This window comes from Melanaphis sacchari, unplaced genomic scaffold, assembly GCF_002803265.2.
Source record: "Melanaphis sacchari strain LSU unplaced genomic scaffold, SCAv2.0 Contig53_pilon_pilon, whole genome shotgun sequence".
Classification (NCBI taxonomy): domain Eukaryota; kingdom Metazoa; phylum Arthropoda; class Insecta; order Hemiptera; family Aphididae; genus Melanaphis; species Melanaphis sacchari.
In genome coordinates, this window is record NW_020271371.1 from 1222757 (window position 1) to 1246176 (window position 23420).

Below are 23420 nucleotides of genomic sequence, written 5' to 3' on the forward strand. Positions count from 1 at the left end.
TTACACATAGATCAAAGGCTTAGAAAAATAAATAATGCACTGACATCTTTTATTAGGTACCTACATACTTTATTCATTACGTATATAAATAGTAAACAATTTCTTTCATAATTTCATACAATTATTATCTCAAGTAGAACTATAAATATAAGTACCTACCTGTTGGTATTGAAATTATATATTATCTGTGTTAAAAAAAAAAAAAGAAAAAAATGTTTTCATCATCTTTTGGAACAGTGAAAATGCAAATTCGATATAGCTTATATTTATACAATGAGGTTTTAAAAACAAGAAATTTTTAATTTTTTAAAATAATCGGGAAAAACAAAAACAAAATTACGAACAAACAATTATACTTTACACAACACTGTTTTTCAACAAAACTACACCAAATTGATGATTTTTTTTTTTAGAAAACATTTTGTAATATAAAATTCTCAATTATTCAACGGAAACTTGTAATAGTAAAATAAATAAGTCCGTATGTAATCAATTTTTTTATACAATATAATAACAGCACTTTAAATAATTAGTGATTAACTTGTAGAGGTTTACCATAATAGGTTTAATTGTCATTTATAAAAAGTTTAGTAAGGAAACTTACAGAATCTGTTTATAATTTGGATTTCAATAAAGTTAAACTTACACCAATTATGATAAATTATTATAACACGCATTAATTAAGTTGATTATTTAATTCTTAAACATTAAATTAATAAACTAGTAAAAAACTAATACATTCTTCGCAGCACTCGAAATTTAAAACATTAAGCCAATTACTATAAGGGACGGTGCATAATATAAGCAATATAGGTACAATAGGTAGGTACATACAACTGTCATCAATAATAGTTTTAAAAGTTCTATTTAACACATGTCAGTCAAAAAATTATTACAAACATATTTTTGTATTCTTATTAATATAGTTATATAGTTAATACAGATTCAAATTATAAAATATTTATTTGTTTTACTAAATAAATATCCAAATAAAAGAAAAACCTGTGAAATCACTCTTCTGTATAAAATATGTCAAATTTAGCCCTTAATTGAATAAATTACTTTAATATGAATATTTCAGGTTTATCAGCCTATATATGTTCATAAAATAAAAAATAATCCATAATTTCGACAATTTCGTTAACATTTGAAATTTACACCTTTATAAAACAATGTACGTGGTTTTATGCTAAACTTTTTATTACTTGTAAAGAAAACATATAAGAAACATTGTATTAATTTTTTAAATAGTATACATAAATCTTAAACTAAATACAAAAACTTTTAATTACAAAATATTCGATACATTTTCGTGTTTTTAACAAATATGATTATAAAATCTAGAAATTTCTTACGAATTAAAAATGTTAATAAATTTATACTAAATTTAACAAATATAATTATTTTTATTTTTATACAGCCCAAAACACAGAAAAACAGTAAGTCATTTGGCAGTTATAAAATCATAATTAACATAATATGCATAGACTAATAAGTAATAATAAACAATAAAAGTGATTAAACCCAATTTATAAAGTTATTTAAATAATGTATAAGTATTTAAATATATGGTTTTTAAGATAACTTAAATTTTTTTTAAATAAAAATACATTTTCTGAATTAAAATTTTATAAAATTAGACTTAAATATTCTTCAATTAAGCATGTAAACTTGTAATTAAATTCGTTTACCATCATAAATAATAATTTGCACATATTTTAGATATTTTATTTTTATTTGTTGAATATATTATTTATGCAAAAGTCTTTATTTTGAAATATATATATCATACTGGTTAGAATGAAAAATACCTATATAATATATCATGATAAATTACATCAATCTTATCCATGCCTCTGGCGACTGTTTCAAATTTGCTCGTATTATAATTTTCTTCTAGGGATAAACTTTTCATGGACCAATCAGACTATACCCAACTCAACCCTAGGGTACAGTTACTGTAATGATACACAATGCAAGTTGCTTGCAAATTACTTAAGATATTTAACTCAGTTAAATAATAATGTCATCATTTCTATGACATTTTACATATTATCAGCTTCACGTTGATTGCATTTTTATAAAAATATTATTTTATTTTTTAATAAATTATTAATATGAATACAATATTAGTGTATTTTAATTTATACGTATAAACACATAGTACTCATTTTTGATTTTAGACGTTAAATTAATATCTTTATAAATAAAATATTAACATAATTAAATTAGAAAGCCATCAAAGTGAATAAGAAGTAAGTTATTGAAAAATTGTTAAGAAATATAAGGACCGGTAATAAACTTAAAAATATTATGAGGGTCAACTGGGTATATTTTATGATGTCAAAATAGAAAAATATTGGAACGAACAGGAACCAGAAAAATAAAATCAAATAGAACATATACAGTTACATATGACCTCATTATTTTAGTAAACGAATTCGTTACAATTTAAGTCTAAAATACTTAAAATAAATAAATTTAAAAAAAAAAAATTTTAAATAAACTAGCTGCAAGAAGATATGTTTTTCCAAATTTGTTTATACATTTTTCAATAGACAACTTCTAGTACAATGAATTTAAAATTTGAAGTTTTGAGTTTAATTTTTTTTTTAATACAAAATATGTATTGCTTATTTTTATACTTTACTTTTACTTGAACTTGAACAATTTTTAACTATTGAGCTATATTAAAATTTTAATCATACCTATAGGTTTACTTTTAATGGCTGATGTAAGAAATTCTAAATATTTGTCTTTATTTATCAAATAAATATTCAATTTATATTAATGAAAAAAATTTTTAAAGTGATAATAAATAAGCAAAGAGAAAATTATTCATCAACTTTTGTTCAAATATAACACAATAAAATTAAGAGCAAAATATCGAATTAAAACATTATTACTGATTTGAGTTGTACCTTAAAATATACCATAAATAAATCTACAAAATACAGTTTATTTTTTTATTAAAAATATTCCCAAATTTAACAAATATTTGACTTAGTTATAAATTACATAGCATCTATATAAATGTATTTTTTTATTTTATGAATTATATGGGTGAATAAAAATCATCGTTATATGTTATCATGTATATATTTACAACAATCGCACGGTACAAATTATTAAAATTTAAAATTTATTAATAACAAAAAAAAACTAATAAAATATTTAAAAATAAATAAATAGCGTATTTTTTTATATATTTTGTTAACTAATATCTACCAGTAAATATCTTACCTGAAGACAAAATATTCAACTATAGTTAATACCTAGTTTTATACTGAAAGTGTTTATAGTACTAAAGTTACACTTCCAAATGTTATTATTTACATGTAATCTATAGTTGACTACTAAATTAATATTAACCATAAAGCCCTCGTGAAACGTTCGATCCAATATCGGGTTCTAGTGATACCGCAGGGACTAAGTTCGTTTAAGACATCTGGTCACCACACGCCGCTAAAACACTACAAAATCAACAATCTAAAATACCTATCTAATTTATATGTTTCGTAACACTTAAAATCCCATTATAAGAAAAAAAAAACGCTAACATAATGTGCAAGTAGTCGCCATGTTATTCCAACCTTCATTCACCTTAGAATATAAATCGTACAAAATATTTCCTAGTTCAAATCATATAAAAATAAAATATTTAAAACTTTCTCGTCGACTATAAAATTACTTATAAAATTACTATACATGACTATTATGCGATCAAAATATTTTTTGTTCCCATCGATCAAATACATATTATTTTTAAAATAATTATTGCATTTATTGTTTTACAAACTATACGTTTTGTGTGATTCCAGTTAAAGACTTAGAATACCTACCTAAATTAAAATAAGATATCCCTAGTTTATAGTGCTATTTGTATCGTAGCGGATAACAACTTTTTTTTTATTATAATTTATAGTTAGGTATGTAATAATATATTTATAACAATTATTAGCTTTAAAACATGGAAATTTTAATTAGTATTACATCGAATAATACCTAATATTAACAGTATTTATAGCATAATAATTATTATTAAAAATTTTCAAATCCTTAGTATAATATATAATAATAATAATTACAATAACAGAACTTAACTAATAATTTAGTATATATTTAGATTACCAAATAAAATTTAGAACCAACCACAATTTAAATGACATTAAAATTATGTCTGATTATATATAATATAATATAATTTGAAGTGAAATTAACCTCATATTTTTAATATTGAATTACTTATGTATAAATATTTTTGGACAAATTTTTATATAGTTATGATTTTTTAAATTTAAAAACATCGATGTAAAAGTTAATTTTTTATAAACCAAAAACATTTGCTAAAATTTAATTTTATAATTATGAAGACGTGTATTTACCCTATGGATATAGCAAGATAACTTACTATTAAACTACAGTTCAAAAAACATATTAAACATTATTATTATTATTTAACATTCTACATAATGCTTTATCTTAATCATAATTTTATTTAATCTTATACATAAAATATCTGAATACTTGATGATGTCCTTTATTATAGTAGTCTGTAGTTTTTATGTTATCTTTACTCTAACTAAATATAAGTACTAAATTAAAATTGAGAAGAAAAGTGGTTTTTCTATAGTAAGTGCTAGCCAGGTATATACATTATACAATACACATTGCATATAATATGTGACGAACATAATGGACAAAGAAAATACATTTTGAACTTAAATCCTCTTATAATAAGATGTTGGCAGAACATATTTGTTAAAAAGATATATGTATACAGCTCAAGTAGTACACTCACTATCTTACATTAAATAAATTACATTATTACATGCTAGATAGCAACATCACAAAGTTTTATTAAATTAATCGTCCAGTCAAATTACTGATAATAATAATTAATAGCATATAATTATTACTCATTAACATTTAATACACATAATATATTGCAGGTGGATAATTGACTCAAATTAATGTAGGTATAGCTATCCCATAGGTATTAAATACCACCTATTAGATTAAATTAATTGTCCTTCATAAATATTTCTATAACTATGCTTGTTTACAAAAATTAAAAATAATGAATAAGAGAGAACCGTGACAAATAATAAGCTTAAGAGAACTGAGTAGTAAATACCAAAATTTAAAAAAATAAATGAAAGAATACTATAGAGACACTACACTTGTAGATCTTTATTTCATGACACGTGAATTTTGGTATTAGTTATCTAACACAACGTGAACATTTTTACGATTTAAATTGAACTAAACTAAACAACTAGAATGACTAAAATTAGTAAACAAAGCAACTTATACTCGTACTTTTCAATAACAAAAATATTCCGTATACATAGAAAATTTAAAACACAAAATTAATTTTAGTGTAAGGTTTGTATTTTTTTTTTTTTTTTTAATTAATTTTAAATGAAATACTAGAAACTCTAAGCACGTATTTCACTTAATAAAGAAGTTTTTGTAACATTTTATTGACTTTCTTACTAACTAAGAGAAGTAGACCATATGCTTAAGATTTTACTTAAAAACCTTATAATTTTGAATACATAATATAAATGTCCTCTTCAGTAATAATTTTTAAATTATGATTTGCCTAATAAAATTAAATCTTTTATCCAAATTAATTTAAATTCTAAATAACTTAAAGGCTGATGTGTTTGTCTAAATATTTTTTTTCATTCGCCCGCTCTTTTTTATGACTGCATTGTAAATTAAAATTTGTAATTCTTAAAATGTATTAAATATAGATGCATTAACATTATTTTATTAAAATAATACTAACTGTATTATAACCTTGTAATGATTTATCTTTAAAAATAAAATTATTTCTCAATTCCTTTAAAATATCATTGCACTTTTCAAATAAAACAAAAAACATTTGCACAATGTATTTTATACATTATCTTACAAGGTAAACTTATGAATAAACTTTAAAATGTTTATTGGTTTTAATATAGTATGATATATTATGTATATATATATATATCCTCTAAATAAATTTAAAAATGTACAGAGTGATTCAAAATCATGCTTACCCATTTTTTTCTTTAATAATGCAATTACAAAAACTCTGAATTTTTAAATTCTGTGTTGTACTTAAAAATTATATATTCAAACACTTAAGATACTTTGTTCCATTTAAGAGGTGGTCCTGTGGTGATATAAATTTCTGTTTATCAAATTAGAACCACCCTTTTTTACTTAAAATTATTATGCAGATGATTTTTTTAAGATGTTTATATATCTAAATTAAAATTCGGACGAGTATTCTTCTAGTTATCAAATATGTATTAATCATAATATATATTTATATTTACGAAAAAAGTTGAATTGTGAAATTGATAAATAGAAAGGTTTGGTAGATATTATTTGTTTTTAATTTATTCAAATATTATAGTAAGTAATCCATATCAATTTACTAGTATACTACGATTTTTAATAATTGTCTGAAATGTCTAAATAATAACTAATAAGGACATGACTTAAACAAATATTAAATTTACATATATTTTAATTTTATGTTTAACCAAACTTGAGTGCTTGGATTAATATTATTAGGGCATACATAAAGTTGAATAAGTCAAAAACTATTTCAAGTTTTAATTTAAATATATCAGAGTTTTTATAACATTTTCCACTTAATAGTTTAAAACGAAAAACGACGGTTATTGTTTGAAAATCAAAAGTTTGTATCACCATACACACTCCTTAGATGATACAACTAATCTTGAAAATTCAAAAATAAGATCTTTAAATGTATTTCAAAAATTCAAAAATTAAATTTTAAATAACTACATGATTCAATAAATAAGAGATGAGCATGGTTGGTGAATCACTCGAAATATATTTTAAATTCTAAGCTAAGCGATGGGTGTATTGATTTTACGATGATGTATTTTTTTATGTATGTCTATGTGTTTGATGGGTATTCGAAAAAATGATTCGATTTTGAGCTTTGAAAGTGGTTTTGAATAGCAAATTGGATCTATTTCGTATTATAGTAATTTTAAAGAAGTCAAAATAATCGGGAAAAACAAACAAAACCTTAAAGGAAAAACGAGAATTTTTATTTTTTACGTGAAATCAGTGTTTAAAAAAAGTTAATTTTGCTTATTAAGTAACTTAAAAATAAATAACTTATTAGATACTTAAAATGTTCATAGAATATTTATAATTAAGTTTCCTAGACATAGTATGATTTCCAAAACATTTGAAATTTTTTTAAACTGTTTATAAGCATTTAAAATTTTCAACTTTTAATTTTTGTTTTATTAAATTACAATAAAAAATTATTTTCAGAGTTAAAATTACTGAATATTTAATACAAAATCTCACATAAGTGGTTCTCTTATACATTTTAAGTTTTAATTTTTACATTATATCTCAAAATCACAAACTTTCACAAACTATAGGTTATTTATAGAAAAAAATCAAAAAAAATATACCAACGCAATTATTTTCTTTAATAGATATTTTGTGAAATACACATTTTGACGTAATTCAATATCTTAATGATGAATTATAACAATATTTATTGTTTTAAATAATTCATGACTTAGTGTGGATTTAAAATATTTACATATTATATTATAAAATTGCACAATGATATTTAAAAAATATTGATATTAGTTTTAAGATATTAATATATTATATATTTATATTACGAACATATTCACACTGTTTCACGGTAAATTAGTATTAGTTCAAAATTTAATTACAATTATATAATTATAAAAATTAAATATTAATAATATAATAAATTCAATGTTTTCGAAAAAAATTAAATCATCCTCTAACAGTAAAATCATTTTTCGTAAACAATGATGTATAATTCAAATCTTATTAAAAACACACCCTTCGACACGTAATATATAGTAGAACGGTACTCACTTGCCAACCTTCATTATTATTATTATTATTATTATTATTATTATTATTAGTTTATCATAATTAAATTTAAAATAAGAATAATCATTTAAAATTGTATAAAAATAGAACGCCGTAAAATGACATGTGGAAAATTGGACTTCTTCAATCGTTTTCTGAATCATTTATCAGAATTATTGTGGATGAACTAAACTAAAAGACCTGTATGTCATCAAGACAAATTTTACTAAATGAACAATTAACGACATTTAACGATTTTTTGAACAGATTTCTCAATACTGTATTCTATTATAAATTTCCTATGGATAGAATAAGTAAAGCTTAAAACTTAAAAAACTAATATACTTAACATCTAAAAATATATTAGAATTTATTAAATAAAAAATGTTATCACTCTTAATAAATTGTAAAATTACCATAATAGAGCACTTAATAATAAGTATACTTGTAATTTTTAACATTTTAAATTATCTTATAACATACCAACAGTTCATGGAAAATTAATAGACATTAAAAATATATCTTTAAGAAAATGGTTATAAAATTATTGCATTTTATTACATATTTTACATATTTTTTTTTAATACTTCAATAAACTATAAAAATTACGAATTAACAAAAGTAACCAGTTTGTAATGTCATTCACAAATAATAATTCAAGTTTGAATCAATTTATCATATTATCTCAATTAATATTAATAATAATACACAACGTTTAATCTACGTATATTTTCTACTAATTAAATAAAATTATAAGGTTGTACAAATTTGCTAGAGCATTTTATTTTTCTCTTACAATATTGTTTTGAACATAAAACAAATACACAATAATTTTATAATCAATGTTACCTTTCTTAGTCAATGTTATATACATCTGACTAATATATTAGTTTTAATAAATTAATTTTAATTATTAAAAATGATTCAATGATGATGAATTATTACTTATTTAATGATATTCAATAATACAAATATGCATTTATGCAAAGAATAAATAATTTTGAAAATGTATTCATCATTATAACCATTTTCTTTAGGTATCTATTTGATATGTTACTGACATTATAATTTGTCACGATGGAAATCTCACGAGAATTGCCTCTATTTATATTTTTAAATTTAAAAAGAAGACATAAGAGCCACCTTATAAAAATGTTTGAAATACTGTGAAATGATTATTTCAATTCAGTTTTCATTTCAATTTCAAAGATCATTTCTACAGAAAAATAAATGCTTCTAAATTCTAATGCTTATTTCGTTGATATTTTTTTTAATAATATTTAACCAAATAAGTAACTTATATTAAAAATAAAACACAATTAGCAAATACTTAAAGTAATGTTAACATAAATAATACCATAACATTAACGTAACTACTCATAATAATTTAATTATTAATAAACTGTTCACATCAAAATGTATTATTATTCATCTTGTACGATATACATCGCCTCAGGTAGTTCAGCTTATAAGTCACACAAATTAAGGGTCTAAAAAAATAAGTAATTGTAACAGTATGCAAATTATAAATTTCGTTTATTAAGTATAATAGCATATGAATAATTAAGTTTTTAATCATTTAACTATAGTTATAATTATATTATATTGTACATCCGCGTTATTTCATTTAAAATTTAGACAGCAATAGGTACTATACATATTACATGGATAAAATTTAATATGTCAAAAATGTAATTAAAATAAATATTTGTATTTATTTTTCTTCAAAAAATATTTAAAAAAAAACCCTGTTTAGTTCTTTAAAATAATGTATTATAATTTTATTTATATAACGTTGAATTATTGAATCTCATTTTATACTCCCATTTAAAAAAATAAATAAATAAATAAAAATCCTGAGTAAGTTGTTCTATTGTATTGTAAGTGTTAAGTATTTATTAGATTGAGTAAATCACCACAGGAATAGATGTATTAAATTTGAATTCAATAATCAATCATTGCATAAAAAAAAACGATTCTGAATGAATATGGTCTGTCAGCCTATATTTCCAAGTATATTTTATTGTTTATTTATATTACTACGAGTATAGTAATTTATTTATAATACAGCAGGTTTTACTCATTTTTAAAAAAAAACAAATTATATTATTTGCATATATTGTACATATAAGTATAAGTATACAACTATTATTGAATTACATATAAGCCAACACCTACATACCATAGAACGGTGTAACAAAATGCATAAGTTATGTTAAATACGTTAAAATTAATCTAAATATTTTAAAAATTTAATTGCACGTAGAAAATAAATATTAATAATAATGTACTTCAAACACTAACGAATAAAAATTGTGCCAATATGTAGATTTTTAAATGCAATAAGAAACATTTTTAAGAAATCTTAAACCAAGTTTTCAAACCTTAGGTGTTAAAATCAAAATGTCATATATTTTCAACAACAAAATAATATAGGTATTTATTTTTGTTATGAATTTTGTAAAAATCGAAACTTAAAACACTTATTACAAAAAATTATTACCGTGTATTTTTGATATTTTTTAATTGGAATATGAAAAATGTATAAGAAACATAATATTAAATTGTCAATCATTCTTAATCTAACATAAAAATTAAATCAGAAAATAATATACTAAAAAATGTAAATATCATAAAAAGAACCAAAATATTTTTAAAATTTTACTAAGTATAAATTATATTATATTATAATAAAATTTTAAAAGTACTATCAAAAATATTTGGTAAAAATTTTAAGTCTTTACAGTTTTTATTTTTGAATTACAAATGTTCCAACTAGATCCAATTTTCTACCAAAAACTAGCCTCGAAATTGAAAATTATTTTTTACTTACAACCACTAAAGGTGATATCAGAATGAAAAAAAAAAACACATCATCAAGAGTGCCAGAGGAAATTACCGCCAGAGAGGGCCAATATAAACATACACACATACACACACACACATATATATAAACCCTAATGTATTTTATAAGACTGCAAAAGTACTGAAGAAAAATCTTATAATTCATATCACTTATTTTTTATTAATATCATATTAATTAAATAATTTTATAAAACACTGAGATTATTAGTCTTTAAATAAAAATTAATACAAATAAATGTTTACAAAATATACCTCATGGCTGCAAGATATTATTATTATTATTATTATTTTATTTTATCATATGTTTAAACCACAGAATATTACACTGCATATATTCATAAGACTTTTTTTATCACAGAATATAATGCTGTTCAATGACAATACCTATATTCTGTGATAATACAGCATATACAATATTTTTTTACAAGTAATAAAATTATTAATATTAACTAAGATAGAGGGGGTATGCTGTACTTAGCCACCAACCTGAGAGCACCATGATACATCGTTGTAAAACCAATACATTTATTATTTTGGTAAGAATTAAAAATTATAGTTACAAAAAATTGTAAAGAAAAATTTTTTTCCAAAATATACAATGAATTAAAATCATAAATAAAAATATTCCCAAACACGTTAAAGCGTTTTGACAAAGTAAATGGTTACCTTTAAAAGAATTATTTTGTATATTTGTAAAGAACTAACCAGAATATGTATGCTAAAATTTAGTAGTTAACGTATAATTATTATGTATAATATATTATACATTGGGTTTTCTTGTATACATGAGCTTAGATCAAAGAGTTTGTTATGGATATGGTTAAAGTTACAAATGATAAAATTGGTTGATTAGTATAAAGGTCTGTAATTAATATTTTCAGCTACAAGTTCTTCTGATATTATCAATAAAATAAAAAAATATTAATTATCTTGATTAATAGTATTATAATAAATTTCGATTATCATACAATTTAAAGTGGCAACAAATTATTGTTTATTTAAAAACAATTTTAAGATTTGTTATGACATGAGTTTTGAATGGGAAATTATTCTAATTTTAAGTATCTTAAAAAATAATTAATGAACATGCGTTTTTAAATTTTATGCTAGAATCAAAAACCCACAACAATTGCATATACTTTATGCTAGTAAAAAAAAATCAAGATATCAATATGCAAATTGATAAGAAAATAAATATATTTTAATAGAATATATTAAATTATTACTTTCTATGCAATATAATATTTTATGGCCGGAATTTTCAAGTTTTCACAAAAATCTAATTACCATTTCACCAAATTATCAGTAATTATCAAAAATGTTTGAGCTGGACGCATCATATAATTTTAAAGCTAAATTTAATAAATATAAATATACCACAACTTCTAATCACTATAATATCACTCCAGATAATTGATTGCAATAAAAAAGCGTGTTTATTTTATAGATACATAAGAACTGTGTATAGTCAATACTGATAACTTGCAATTCTTAAAAATGTATCCTTCATACTGTTTCTAAAACTGCAATGTTCTCATACCGAGTGGTTACTCAAAAATATCAATAGGTTGATCAAAATTTTTTTCATTACCCTAAAAATTACCAGCAAAAATGAAATAAGCTAAATTACCGGAACTAAAACAATGTTACTTGACTCTATATTATCACTAAAGTGTATATAGCCATGACGTTCAATCTAACAATAATTTCGAAACAGGACAAATGATCTCACAGAATACAAATCCAATAGTCACGTGCAGATAGTTGACATTATAATACAAGTAGGTAGTAATACTATACTAGGTATGTAATACGCACCACCACGTTTGGATAGACTTAGTGTGACACTGTCGTTATCCTCGGTCAGTAGGAAGAGAGGTACTGGAAAAGGGATGAAGCAATTCATTTATATTACAATAATAATAATAATAATAATAATATAGTACACCAACCAGTAGAATTCTCGGCCGCGATACATAATATTGTTATTTACGACGTGGAAGCACACGTCCCGTGCAGTTGGCGTGGGCAATTTAACGCATGCGATCCGTTTCCTTTCATACGTGCCTTCCAATCCACCACACCTCACCCATTACTAGTCCCCCGACCTATCTCACTCATCAGTCTTGTTTTTGGCCAGACCGGTCGAACGGTATGCGACGGGTATGCAATATATATATATATAATACTAGCGTTTGAATTACCCCCAAAGTCTGGCCTTATAAACAAACGGATAAAAGACGCATTATCACACTTCGGTAAATCGCTACGATAATCAGGTCAGTGAAATCGCAATAATTTGTACAGAAAAAGGTTCATGATCGTAGCGATATTTGTAATATTATATGGTACCTACAATAAGATTAGTCGAAAAAAAATCACGCACGGCGTTAATCTCAAAATCATCATCACACGTCTTAAACCACTATTGTGTCGTCAATCGTCTTCAAGTCAACAATATATCTCACCGATGATCAAGTATAATACAAGGATAGCAGACAACTTTAAGTCTCTATAAATTCACTATCAAATACCTTCGTAAAAATACTATGTAATAATATAGTATACAGTTAAACCGAACAAGGATTTTCATCTTTTACAATATATTATAAATTTAATGTATATCTACAATAATTTTCGGTAAAACTAATGTACGTATGCTATGTTTAATCTAACACATTTATATAATATTATTATTCACCTTTACTGTACTATTTAAAATGCATTCTAAAAATAAAAGTTCAGTTCAGAAACTAAACTTTATATTATAAGATTAATCTTAAATCATTCAAATATTTTAAACTGTAAAATTATTTTTATAATAATTAAGTAATATTTTTTTCATATTATATAAATGCTTATAAATTAATTTGGAGTTTTAAATTATATTATTTTTCATGTACTCGTATATTTAATGTATTATCTGTTATCAATATACAATAAAAATGAAGTCACTAATAGGATATGAAAATACATAAATTCATTAACTGGGTATTTAAGAACAATTATGGCCTATTATAATTGAAAAGCATTTAAATCTTTGACAAGTTAAACTCTATAATGTGTAACGTATTGGCTATTACTTAAGGGATTGGGATACCCGAAATGTAGTAAAATAAATTTTAGCTATAAATTCTAGTGCGACAAAAAAGACCTAAACAACAATATTTATTGCTTATTTAACGCTAACACCGTAGGCTATATTATTCCAAGCAGATTTATGTCAATTTTTGATAAACATTAACCCAAAAAAAAATAACATAGTATATATTTTTTTATAATTAAGATCAAGAAAATGTAAATAAATGTTACACGAGATAACTTTGAGAATGAATTCTCAAACACAAAGTTAAGTTTTGCCAAATATAAATTAAACCAAAACTAAACAATATTTTTACTCAACCGAAACTTTTAAATGCATATATTATAAAAAAGAACATGTAAACAATAAATTTCCTTCCATATCTCCTATAAATAGTATTGATAGTTAAAATTATTAAAATCAACGTTGAGGCTTTTAAGTATTCAAATACAATGATTGCAAGTAATTTTTTTCTGTATTGGTACCAATCTAAAATGTAAAAAAAATGTTTATACTTTAAATCACTTGTTACTTATTACACATGATTGTTTTGTAGTTTAAAATTTAGCACACCACAGAGTTTTAGACTCACTTAAAATAAATAACACCTATCTTAGGAGTTAGGACTATTTAAAGGGTTGTTATTAGAGTATTAGATGTATCAATTATTAACAAAAATCAAGTGGTAGGGTACTGTAACTATAAGTAATCACTCCACTAAATAATTAGAAGCGCGCATATAAATTCAAGATATTCATTTATTTTAAACTTTAATTACTGATTATAAACATTAAAAATTATACTTTAAGACAATCATGATATTGACAACTTAATTAGTTCGAATATTATTTATTGGATAATAAATTATGAAGGCCAATTTTCATGAAAATCGTAGTTATAAAAATAATGTTGACAAAAGATAATATAACAGAATTTTTAAAACCATTTCAATTTTAAATGCTTCAAACATAAAATAGCTCTTAAATATTTAATTTATAGATTGAGTCCGTTTTATTTTATATATATATTATGTTTGATAAAACAAAATAAAGACTTATAATTTCATTTCAATCAGAAATCATATTTCTTATTATTTATTTATATCGACGTATTCAGACATGATCATTTTAAGCTATTCATATTCATGTACCTACAGTTAGAATGTTCTATTTTTTAATTATTAAATTATTATTTTTAATCATACTTATAAATTGAATGCGTTTTGATCCTTGTAAAATGTTCTAAAAATAATTTAAACATTTTGAAAATAAATATACACAGTGTTTTATACGCATTTGATTAAAACTATTTTAATTATTTCAAAAGTAAACATTATTCAAAATATATTAATTACAGAAACTTAAAAATTATCGTCATTCCGTAGGTATATTATTATTTTCTATACACGATGAAATGTTTAGTTTATTTATATTACGAACCTTAGTAGGGCGTTATTCGTATGAAATTTTATCTAGATAATTATTTATATAACATAATATTATATTCAAATAAATTATTATTCGAATGATTTTTTTACAATTATTCAAATAATTTTCAACTATGATTATTCAAATAAAAATGTATTAGAATAATTTTCGGTTATTTTATTTGAATAAAATATATGGTTGATAATTTCAAAAAACATATATTAAAAACAGTAGGTAGCATTTTATTTTAAGTTACACGATTGTAAACAGTATTTTATTCGGAATAAATCTTATTATTAAATGTAAATAAAACAAATATGAGTATATATCAATAAAAAAAAATAAAGGATTAGATATGTTTTTTTTTAATCGTATTTTAAATATAATATGAATAATATTTAATAATAATATTTCGTAATAATTACAACAATAATAAATAGTATTAAACTATTAAATAATAATAATGAATAATTATAAAAAAAAAAATGATTCAATTATAAACTTGTTTACTCAAATCTTTGAAATTTAGTCGAATAATATTTTATTTAAATAACCATAGTTGAAAATTATTCGAATAATTATCTAGATAAAATTTTGCACAACTCTGCTACGAACCTATTTACACCAATCTACGGTAAACCAATACCAGCTTAAAAGTTGTATGAAATGTTTTTAGAAAATATTAGTTGATTAAATCTACCAAATTAAGAAATTATTAATAATAATATAAATATAACATAAAATAAAGTAATAACTATCCATAGAAATGCAAAAGACAACCGCCACCTTTGCTCAGAATCGTATTTTTTTTATACAACGATTCATCATAGAACATAAATTTGTTTAAAAACAATTTTGCATAAAGGTATTTTCTATATACTTCTATATTTTCTATTTAAAATATTGTAAAATTAACTGAATATAAAAAACATTGTATTAAATTTTCAAGCTACTTAGCAATTAAAATTTAAAGTTTTATAAAGTCTTTATACTACAACATAACATAATTTACACATTTTTATAATTTCATAATTTAAACAAATTTTGTAAAATATTGACCTTTTAGGCTTTAAGCTCAAAAGTACTAAACATTTTTTACTGTTGACCACAAGTTAAAACTAGATTCAATATTCTACCAGGGATATGCAAAGGAAGTTATGGTTAAATACTTGATTTAACCGATTTCTTTATGGATTAATTTTTACAGAAATAATATTTTAGAGAACTTGGATAAGTGTTTTTAAAATGAGTTGCTTGTTGAAATTTTTAAACGATCAATCATTATTATAATATAATGTCGATTATAACTGGAACTTAATATATTATAAGTATTTGAAACTATATTAACTATACCACTGTACTTGAAAAATGTTGTGAACTTTGTAACTTATACATATCTAAAGCATTTTATACATTTAATTTTTGATCGATTATATGTACCTATGCTATATAAATAGGCTGAAACTAAAAATATTTACCACCTAAATAGTGTTTTAGAAAAGAAATCAAACATTGTATTCCATTATAACGTATCAAAATATACTAATTTATTAAAACATGACCGAAGTATTATTTCTGTATATAACCCAATGATTTTATTCTAAATTTTAATAAAAACACAAATATTACTTTAATCGATAAATATATGTACACGGAAATTATGCATATTTTAGAATAACAAAATATAAGATTAACACAATATTATTTTTATTAATATTATATAATAAAAACTATTTTTAACCGAATAGCTGACATAAACCACACCCATCACAAAATGTTTTATTCATCATAATCTGATAATCTTGTAAAGTACTCGTGTAAAAGTATTCGAAAACTTCATAAGTACTCAAATAAATTGTTTAAATGCTTTCAAAAAATACTTAGAAAAATTATTTTAAATATTTTCTCAAAGTATCTCTATCTAAAATCATTTTTACTAATTATCAAATAGTTTTTTTTTTTTTTTTAATTCGATCACGTTTAATAATAATAACAACAAATAAAAAAAAAAAAAAAAAAAAAAAAAAAAAAAAAAAAAAAAAAAAAAAAAAATGAGAAATAGATATGTGAATTTAAGTCAAAAAATTGAACCTATGAAATTATAAGCATTACAAATTTACCAGAAGTATCAGAAGTATAATTATATAAATAATATTATCAAATATATAGTTTATTTAAAAAAACAATTATTAATGAATAGGTACCTGAACACTGCATCAGGAGTACCTATAATATGGCGCATGTTTACGATGATATACTAATTTGAATCATTATGTACCATTCCAAGAATTTAGAAAATTTGACAAAGAAAACAGGTGAATAATTTATATAGTTGCACACAATGATACGGTGTAAAATGCTATATAAAATTAATGTAAAACATGAAAATACTGAAAAATTGGTTGACTTGACTTACAAAGTAAAATTAAATGTTATGTTAAGAAATTATAAGTATTATAAAGTATCTGTATATTTTTCTCAAATAATTTTGTTAAGTATCTTTTACTAGACTTTAATCTGACAATAATAAAAAGAGTAACTAATTCGTATCTATATATGTATTGTTATTTAATTTAAATTATGTGTTTGTATTGTATTAACACATAATGTAGTTGAAACAATTAAATAAATAAGAAAAATAATATTTCATCATATAATTGCATTATAACTACCTAAATAATAATTTTAAAGAAACATAGTACACGTAATATAAACATAAATCAAAATTGATTTATTAAAATGGTTTAATGAAGTATAATTAACACACATTTTTGACGCAAATTAATTTTTGTGGTTATTTATTTGGATAATAAAAACGAATATTCTTTATATGTTAATAAGTAAATTTGAACAAGTAGTTTGGTTTATTTTGTTAAATAATTAGTCTTCAAAATTATTTATTTTTTTTTTTTTTTTAAATAGTAAAAAATAACACTTGAATATTATTTTTTATACTTAAATAACCTATATATTTAATCTATTTTTCCTAAGTTTTAAATATAAATGTATCATTTTAATCTAATTATTAAGTAAAATAGTTTTATTAAAAGTAAAACAAACACATTATATGAAAAATATTCAAGATTAAAATATTTAAATTAAAAATTAAATTTTATGAAAATGTGTCACATTATTAAATAAAATTAGACATCAGCTTAAATCTATAGGTTTAACTGTTTAAATTCGTATTCTTTCAACTAAATTCCACAAATAAATAGTATGTCTAGTATAAGAATTCGATAGGATATATTTTTTATACATAATAATATTGTATTTTATGAATTCTAATAAACTGTGATTGTATACAGAAAGATAACAAAAAAAAAAATATATATATATATTTTTAGTTATGTATTGATTATAAATTAAAATAATAACTACACATCTAAATTTTAATGCAATTCAACAAATATTTAAAAATATAAGTACAACACAAAATATTAAGTTTTAAAAAATAGTTAAAATACTAATAAAAATTTAAATTATAGTTATATTATAAATATACAGAATCCTTATAATTTTTTACCAATTTTAAGTAATGTTAATGTAGTAAAATAAATTCCATTACCATACCCAATCAAAATATTATCAATAATTCTTCACATATTATACCGTATAATATACATACACTTTCTATTTTGTATTTATATATTTATTTACTACGAAAATATATCGTGATAATAGAAAGTCATCTTTTGAGTAAAATTAATAAAATATTAGTAATATTATTATTTATTCGTAAAATAAATTTGTTAATACTTATAATGACATATTATTGAAGAATAAATTTAATATGCTAAAAATATTTCATGTATCCATAATTTATTACAAATTTAAAAAATATGCTATTTTATACTAATTTAATGATTTAAAATTTTTCTAATTATTTACATTAGTATTTTATACTATTTTTGGATCTATAGATAATATATATAGTATTTAAATTTTCTCTTACGCGTGAATAACCACCACACCAATTTATCACGCTACATATATCCATCACCCTATTAAATGATAATAAATATCCATGAAATACATACACGTGTTTATTGTAAAAAAAAAAAAAAAAATACAATTACAGATAAAATTTGAATTTTTTAATTTTTTATTATTATTATTATTATTATTATAAGACAAATTAAAATTAAAATTCAGTTTTAAAATTGACGAAAATATAGTTATAATTTTATAATATATAATTTATTTTTATAATAAATCACATAGCCAATTCTATGATAATTTAAACATTTTTCTGAAAATTCTTAAAAATTTATAAAATAAGTTGAGTAATTGTGTTGTTTTTTTTTATTTCAGATCAAGTGTTTAATTTATTTTAATCAAGTGTTCAAATAAATTTTAATTTACTGATGTACTTAGACACATTATAATTGTCTATCTCTTTATAGAATTTCAGTGAATAACTTAAACTACTGTACATTAAATCTATTCCTATAAAAAATAAAAGTTAATAAAATCAATTTACTTACCTCATTCATTTAAACTAAGCGACTCAACAAAAACTTACATAGTATGAAGTTTACAATACACAAAAAAAATATTTACACATACCATTATTATTACAAGCAGTACAATGAACGTTTTCCGGCTTTTTAGTAAGGACGGTGGCGACAGACTGCCGACTTGGGGATGCCACCCGCGTATTTTTGTGTTATTCGAAGAGCGACATCTATCTGGTCTCGATAAATAAACTGAAATATAAGATTTAACATACAGTTATCAAACTTTTCTTAAGCAATAAAGCTATTTAATAAATCATACATCATATATAATTACCTACTTTTAACATTTATAAAATATATATATATAATATATGAACAAAAAAAAACTACCTAATCAACTGATTATTGTATTAAATACGTATTTTAGTCGTAGGCGTGCGCAAGAGAATGATATCGAAGACAATTGTCTCGTTTCCCCTACAAGATTTTCTAATTATGTTTTTTTAATATACATTTATTTATAAAACTACAGAGACTCGAGAATATTTTTCAGATTTTGATAAATAATTTAGATTTTTAATGTCCTAATAGCATTAAGATTATTGTTTCAATACCGGTAACCAGTCTTGGTTCTAATAAAAGAAGCTTTTCAAAACTTTCTATTACTATTCTATCTTTACTATTATAAAGACAAAATTACAATGTAACGAAAAGTAGAAAAGTTTTTATGGTTTTAACCATTTTTAATTATCAAGAACAGGCCTATAAATTATAATATTAACTGTAAAGAATTATTAACATTTTTAAAACTTTACAACGTAATACCAAAAGATACACAAAACATTAAAAAATTTATCTTAATCGTACCCAAACAAAGTTGTATAGTTATTTTATATTTCTAAACTATGAAATGTTGAAATTATGATATATTTTTATTTTATGCAATATTTAATAATTTTATGATGTAACAATTTTAACTAAAGATTAATTTTTAAGGGTTAAAATAATACTTGTCTTGCAAAAGTGATTAAATAGTGTTTTATTTTTATATAAATAAATTAAAATATATTCTAAAAATTATAAATTTATCTATAAAATTGTAAAAAAAAAAATAAACTTATACAATTATTTTAAATTAAAAACTTTAGACTTTAAAAAGTCTTATAGTCACTTCATAATAAAATAATATTGACAATAATGTAAATAAAATGTTCTACTAAATATAAACTCTTTATTATACACGAAAAATAAACATCAACACACAAATTTAACGCTAAAATAAAATATTTCTAAACAATTAATCTAATTCATACTTCTATAATATTTTCCAATAATATAATTACTATTTTACCCCATAATGTACAATACGTAATATTAAAATTCACACTTTTAGATGCTATTTATAAAATATATAGACACTTTTTATAATACCTTCAATGAATGAAATAAAACCAAATTATAAAACAATCTAACTCCATGTAGTGATAATTTTACTTCTATAATAAATATATTTGTAAATGAGTTGATGTTAAACTATGTACTTTTAATAAACATAATAAAAAGTTATAAATTACAAAAAAACTGAATATAACCCAAATACTAAACATAACTCAAATTTAAAAAAACAAAAAATGAAGTTTTCCTTAGTTCTACATACGAACATTAAATGCAATCTTCATAACTTCTGAAAACTTCATACCTAATACTTAAATACATTGAAAACAAACTTCACGTATTTCCTATCACAAATCACAATAATTACTTTCAGGTTTAATATTACCAATATTATTTGTTATGAATCTATATCTATACTACACCACTAACATATTCAACCAACCCGACGTGTGAAAATTATCTAGGTACTTATTTCATTTTTAATTTATTTTTTATCAAATTATTTAACCATGATTAATAAATAAATTATATAATCCATATTAATTAAATATTATTATTATTAAATAATTTATTTACAATCAGTAATTTTGTTTTTACAATTAATAAAAAAAAACCGTCAACAAAGGAGGCTCTGTTTGATCACCTCTGCTACCATATAATAATAATAATACCTAACAATGATTGTGTAATGACATGAAGACATGAGAAGGATGTGACAATGGGTCACACTTCATTATTTATTTTACAAATTTAGTGACTCTCTTGAAGTACAACAGATATTGACAATAAGACCCTTGTTCAATCATTTTTAAAGCACTATAAGATAGTAGCTGATATTAGCTTCTATGTTAATATGAGGAAAACATTTTTTTGGAATGAATGAACTATTTTCAATGAAATTTTTTATATTAATTAAATGCTCTCACATTAAGGATTATTTAAATTTCAATTACTTATGAATAGAACATAAAATGATGTTAATAACTAACATTTAACACAACTAAGCTAATAATTTAGATAAAATTAAAAAATCATTGTTTTTTCTATCTATTTTTTAATTTAGATTTGTTTGTAAGTATTTTAAATTAGCGATAAAAACTATACAATATACTGGAAATGTACATTTTATTTTATTTTAAAAGAATATTGTTGGTTTCTCACCTTAAATTATGTTTATTATTACTACAAACGCACAACAGACAGCTATTACTTTTTTATGAATTTTTTTCGTTTTTTAGTTTGATTCTATTGGGGAAAATAAATTAAAATAAAATGCTCAAGTACAGACAACATTTAGAAACCATACGTACATTGTATATAAGTATAACAAAACACACTATATCTACGCGTATTTTTTGATATTTTTTCTTTCGTATACCAAACTCCAAGAAAAAGATGAATTTTACGATCTTCTTATCGCTAGAAACAGCATAGTCGAAAAATGTTTGCTTAGCTCATAAAATAGTTTTATCGCTGTTAAGTATTATAAATTTTTTTTTGATTCTACTTTCCTCTTTTTTATAAAGAAAAAACATTTCGTTTGTATTATTAATTTTATTTGTACATTTATTCAATTGTCGATGTTGACATAGTTATTGTTGTTGTTATTTGTTGTGTTTGTTTTTATAGTAAAGTAGATACCAACCTACCTACAATATTAAAAATATTAATATAACTTTCTTATTTTGATTTATCATCAGGTTCGTCGTCAAGGGGGAAGGGGCTTAGGGAGTCTGTCCCTCTAAGAAAAATCAGTAACCCTAAACTGGCTCGATTTTATTTTTAAATATTATGGCGTTTAATCGTCCCAAATCCTGAATATATATTATATTACTTCATATAATTAACGATCGTAAAATAAAAATTTAATTTTAAGATTTTATTTTTAAAATATTTGTCACTCGACATTTTGAGATAACAGTTAGACAATAACACATCTAATAAATTGAAAACTAGAAATTCCATTAATTCCAAATACGGTTATCGAACGTACATTGATGAACACAACTACGAACAACATTACAATAGTGAAACTATATAATACGATAAACATGCCTAACAAAATAACAATATAATATTATTCTCTATTGAGTTTGAGTATTGATTCATTCAAAAACACAGCGTTGTAGAATAAAGTAGTTAACAAAGCACGATATAATAATTAAGAGAACTTTCATTAGTTATTTTAATAATCAAAAAACCTTGCAAACCGAAAGATAAGTACGATAATTATACATAGATACTTCGGATAAATTTTATTTACCAAAGTCTTATTTACCTACATTTTAT

General features: G+C 21.7%; 1 protein-coding gene across 1 annotated transcript in view; it reads right to left on the reverse strand.

The window, feature by feature from the left end:
- The window catches only part of LOC112599610 (glutamate receptor ionotropic, NMDA 2B), a 265062-nt gene extending 245167 nt beyond the window's left edge, over window positions 1-19895 (reverse strand). Inside the window, exon 1 of the mRNA XM_025346582.1 lies at window positions 19764-19895. The gene's annotated coding sequence lies outside the window, so the exon portion shown is untranslated. The remainder of the gene's footprint in view (window positions 1-19763) is intronic.
- Window positions 19896-23420: the final 3525 nt, after the last annotated feature.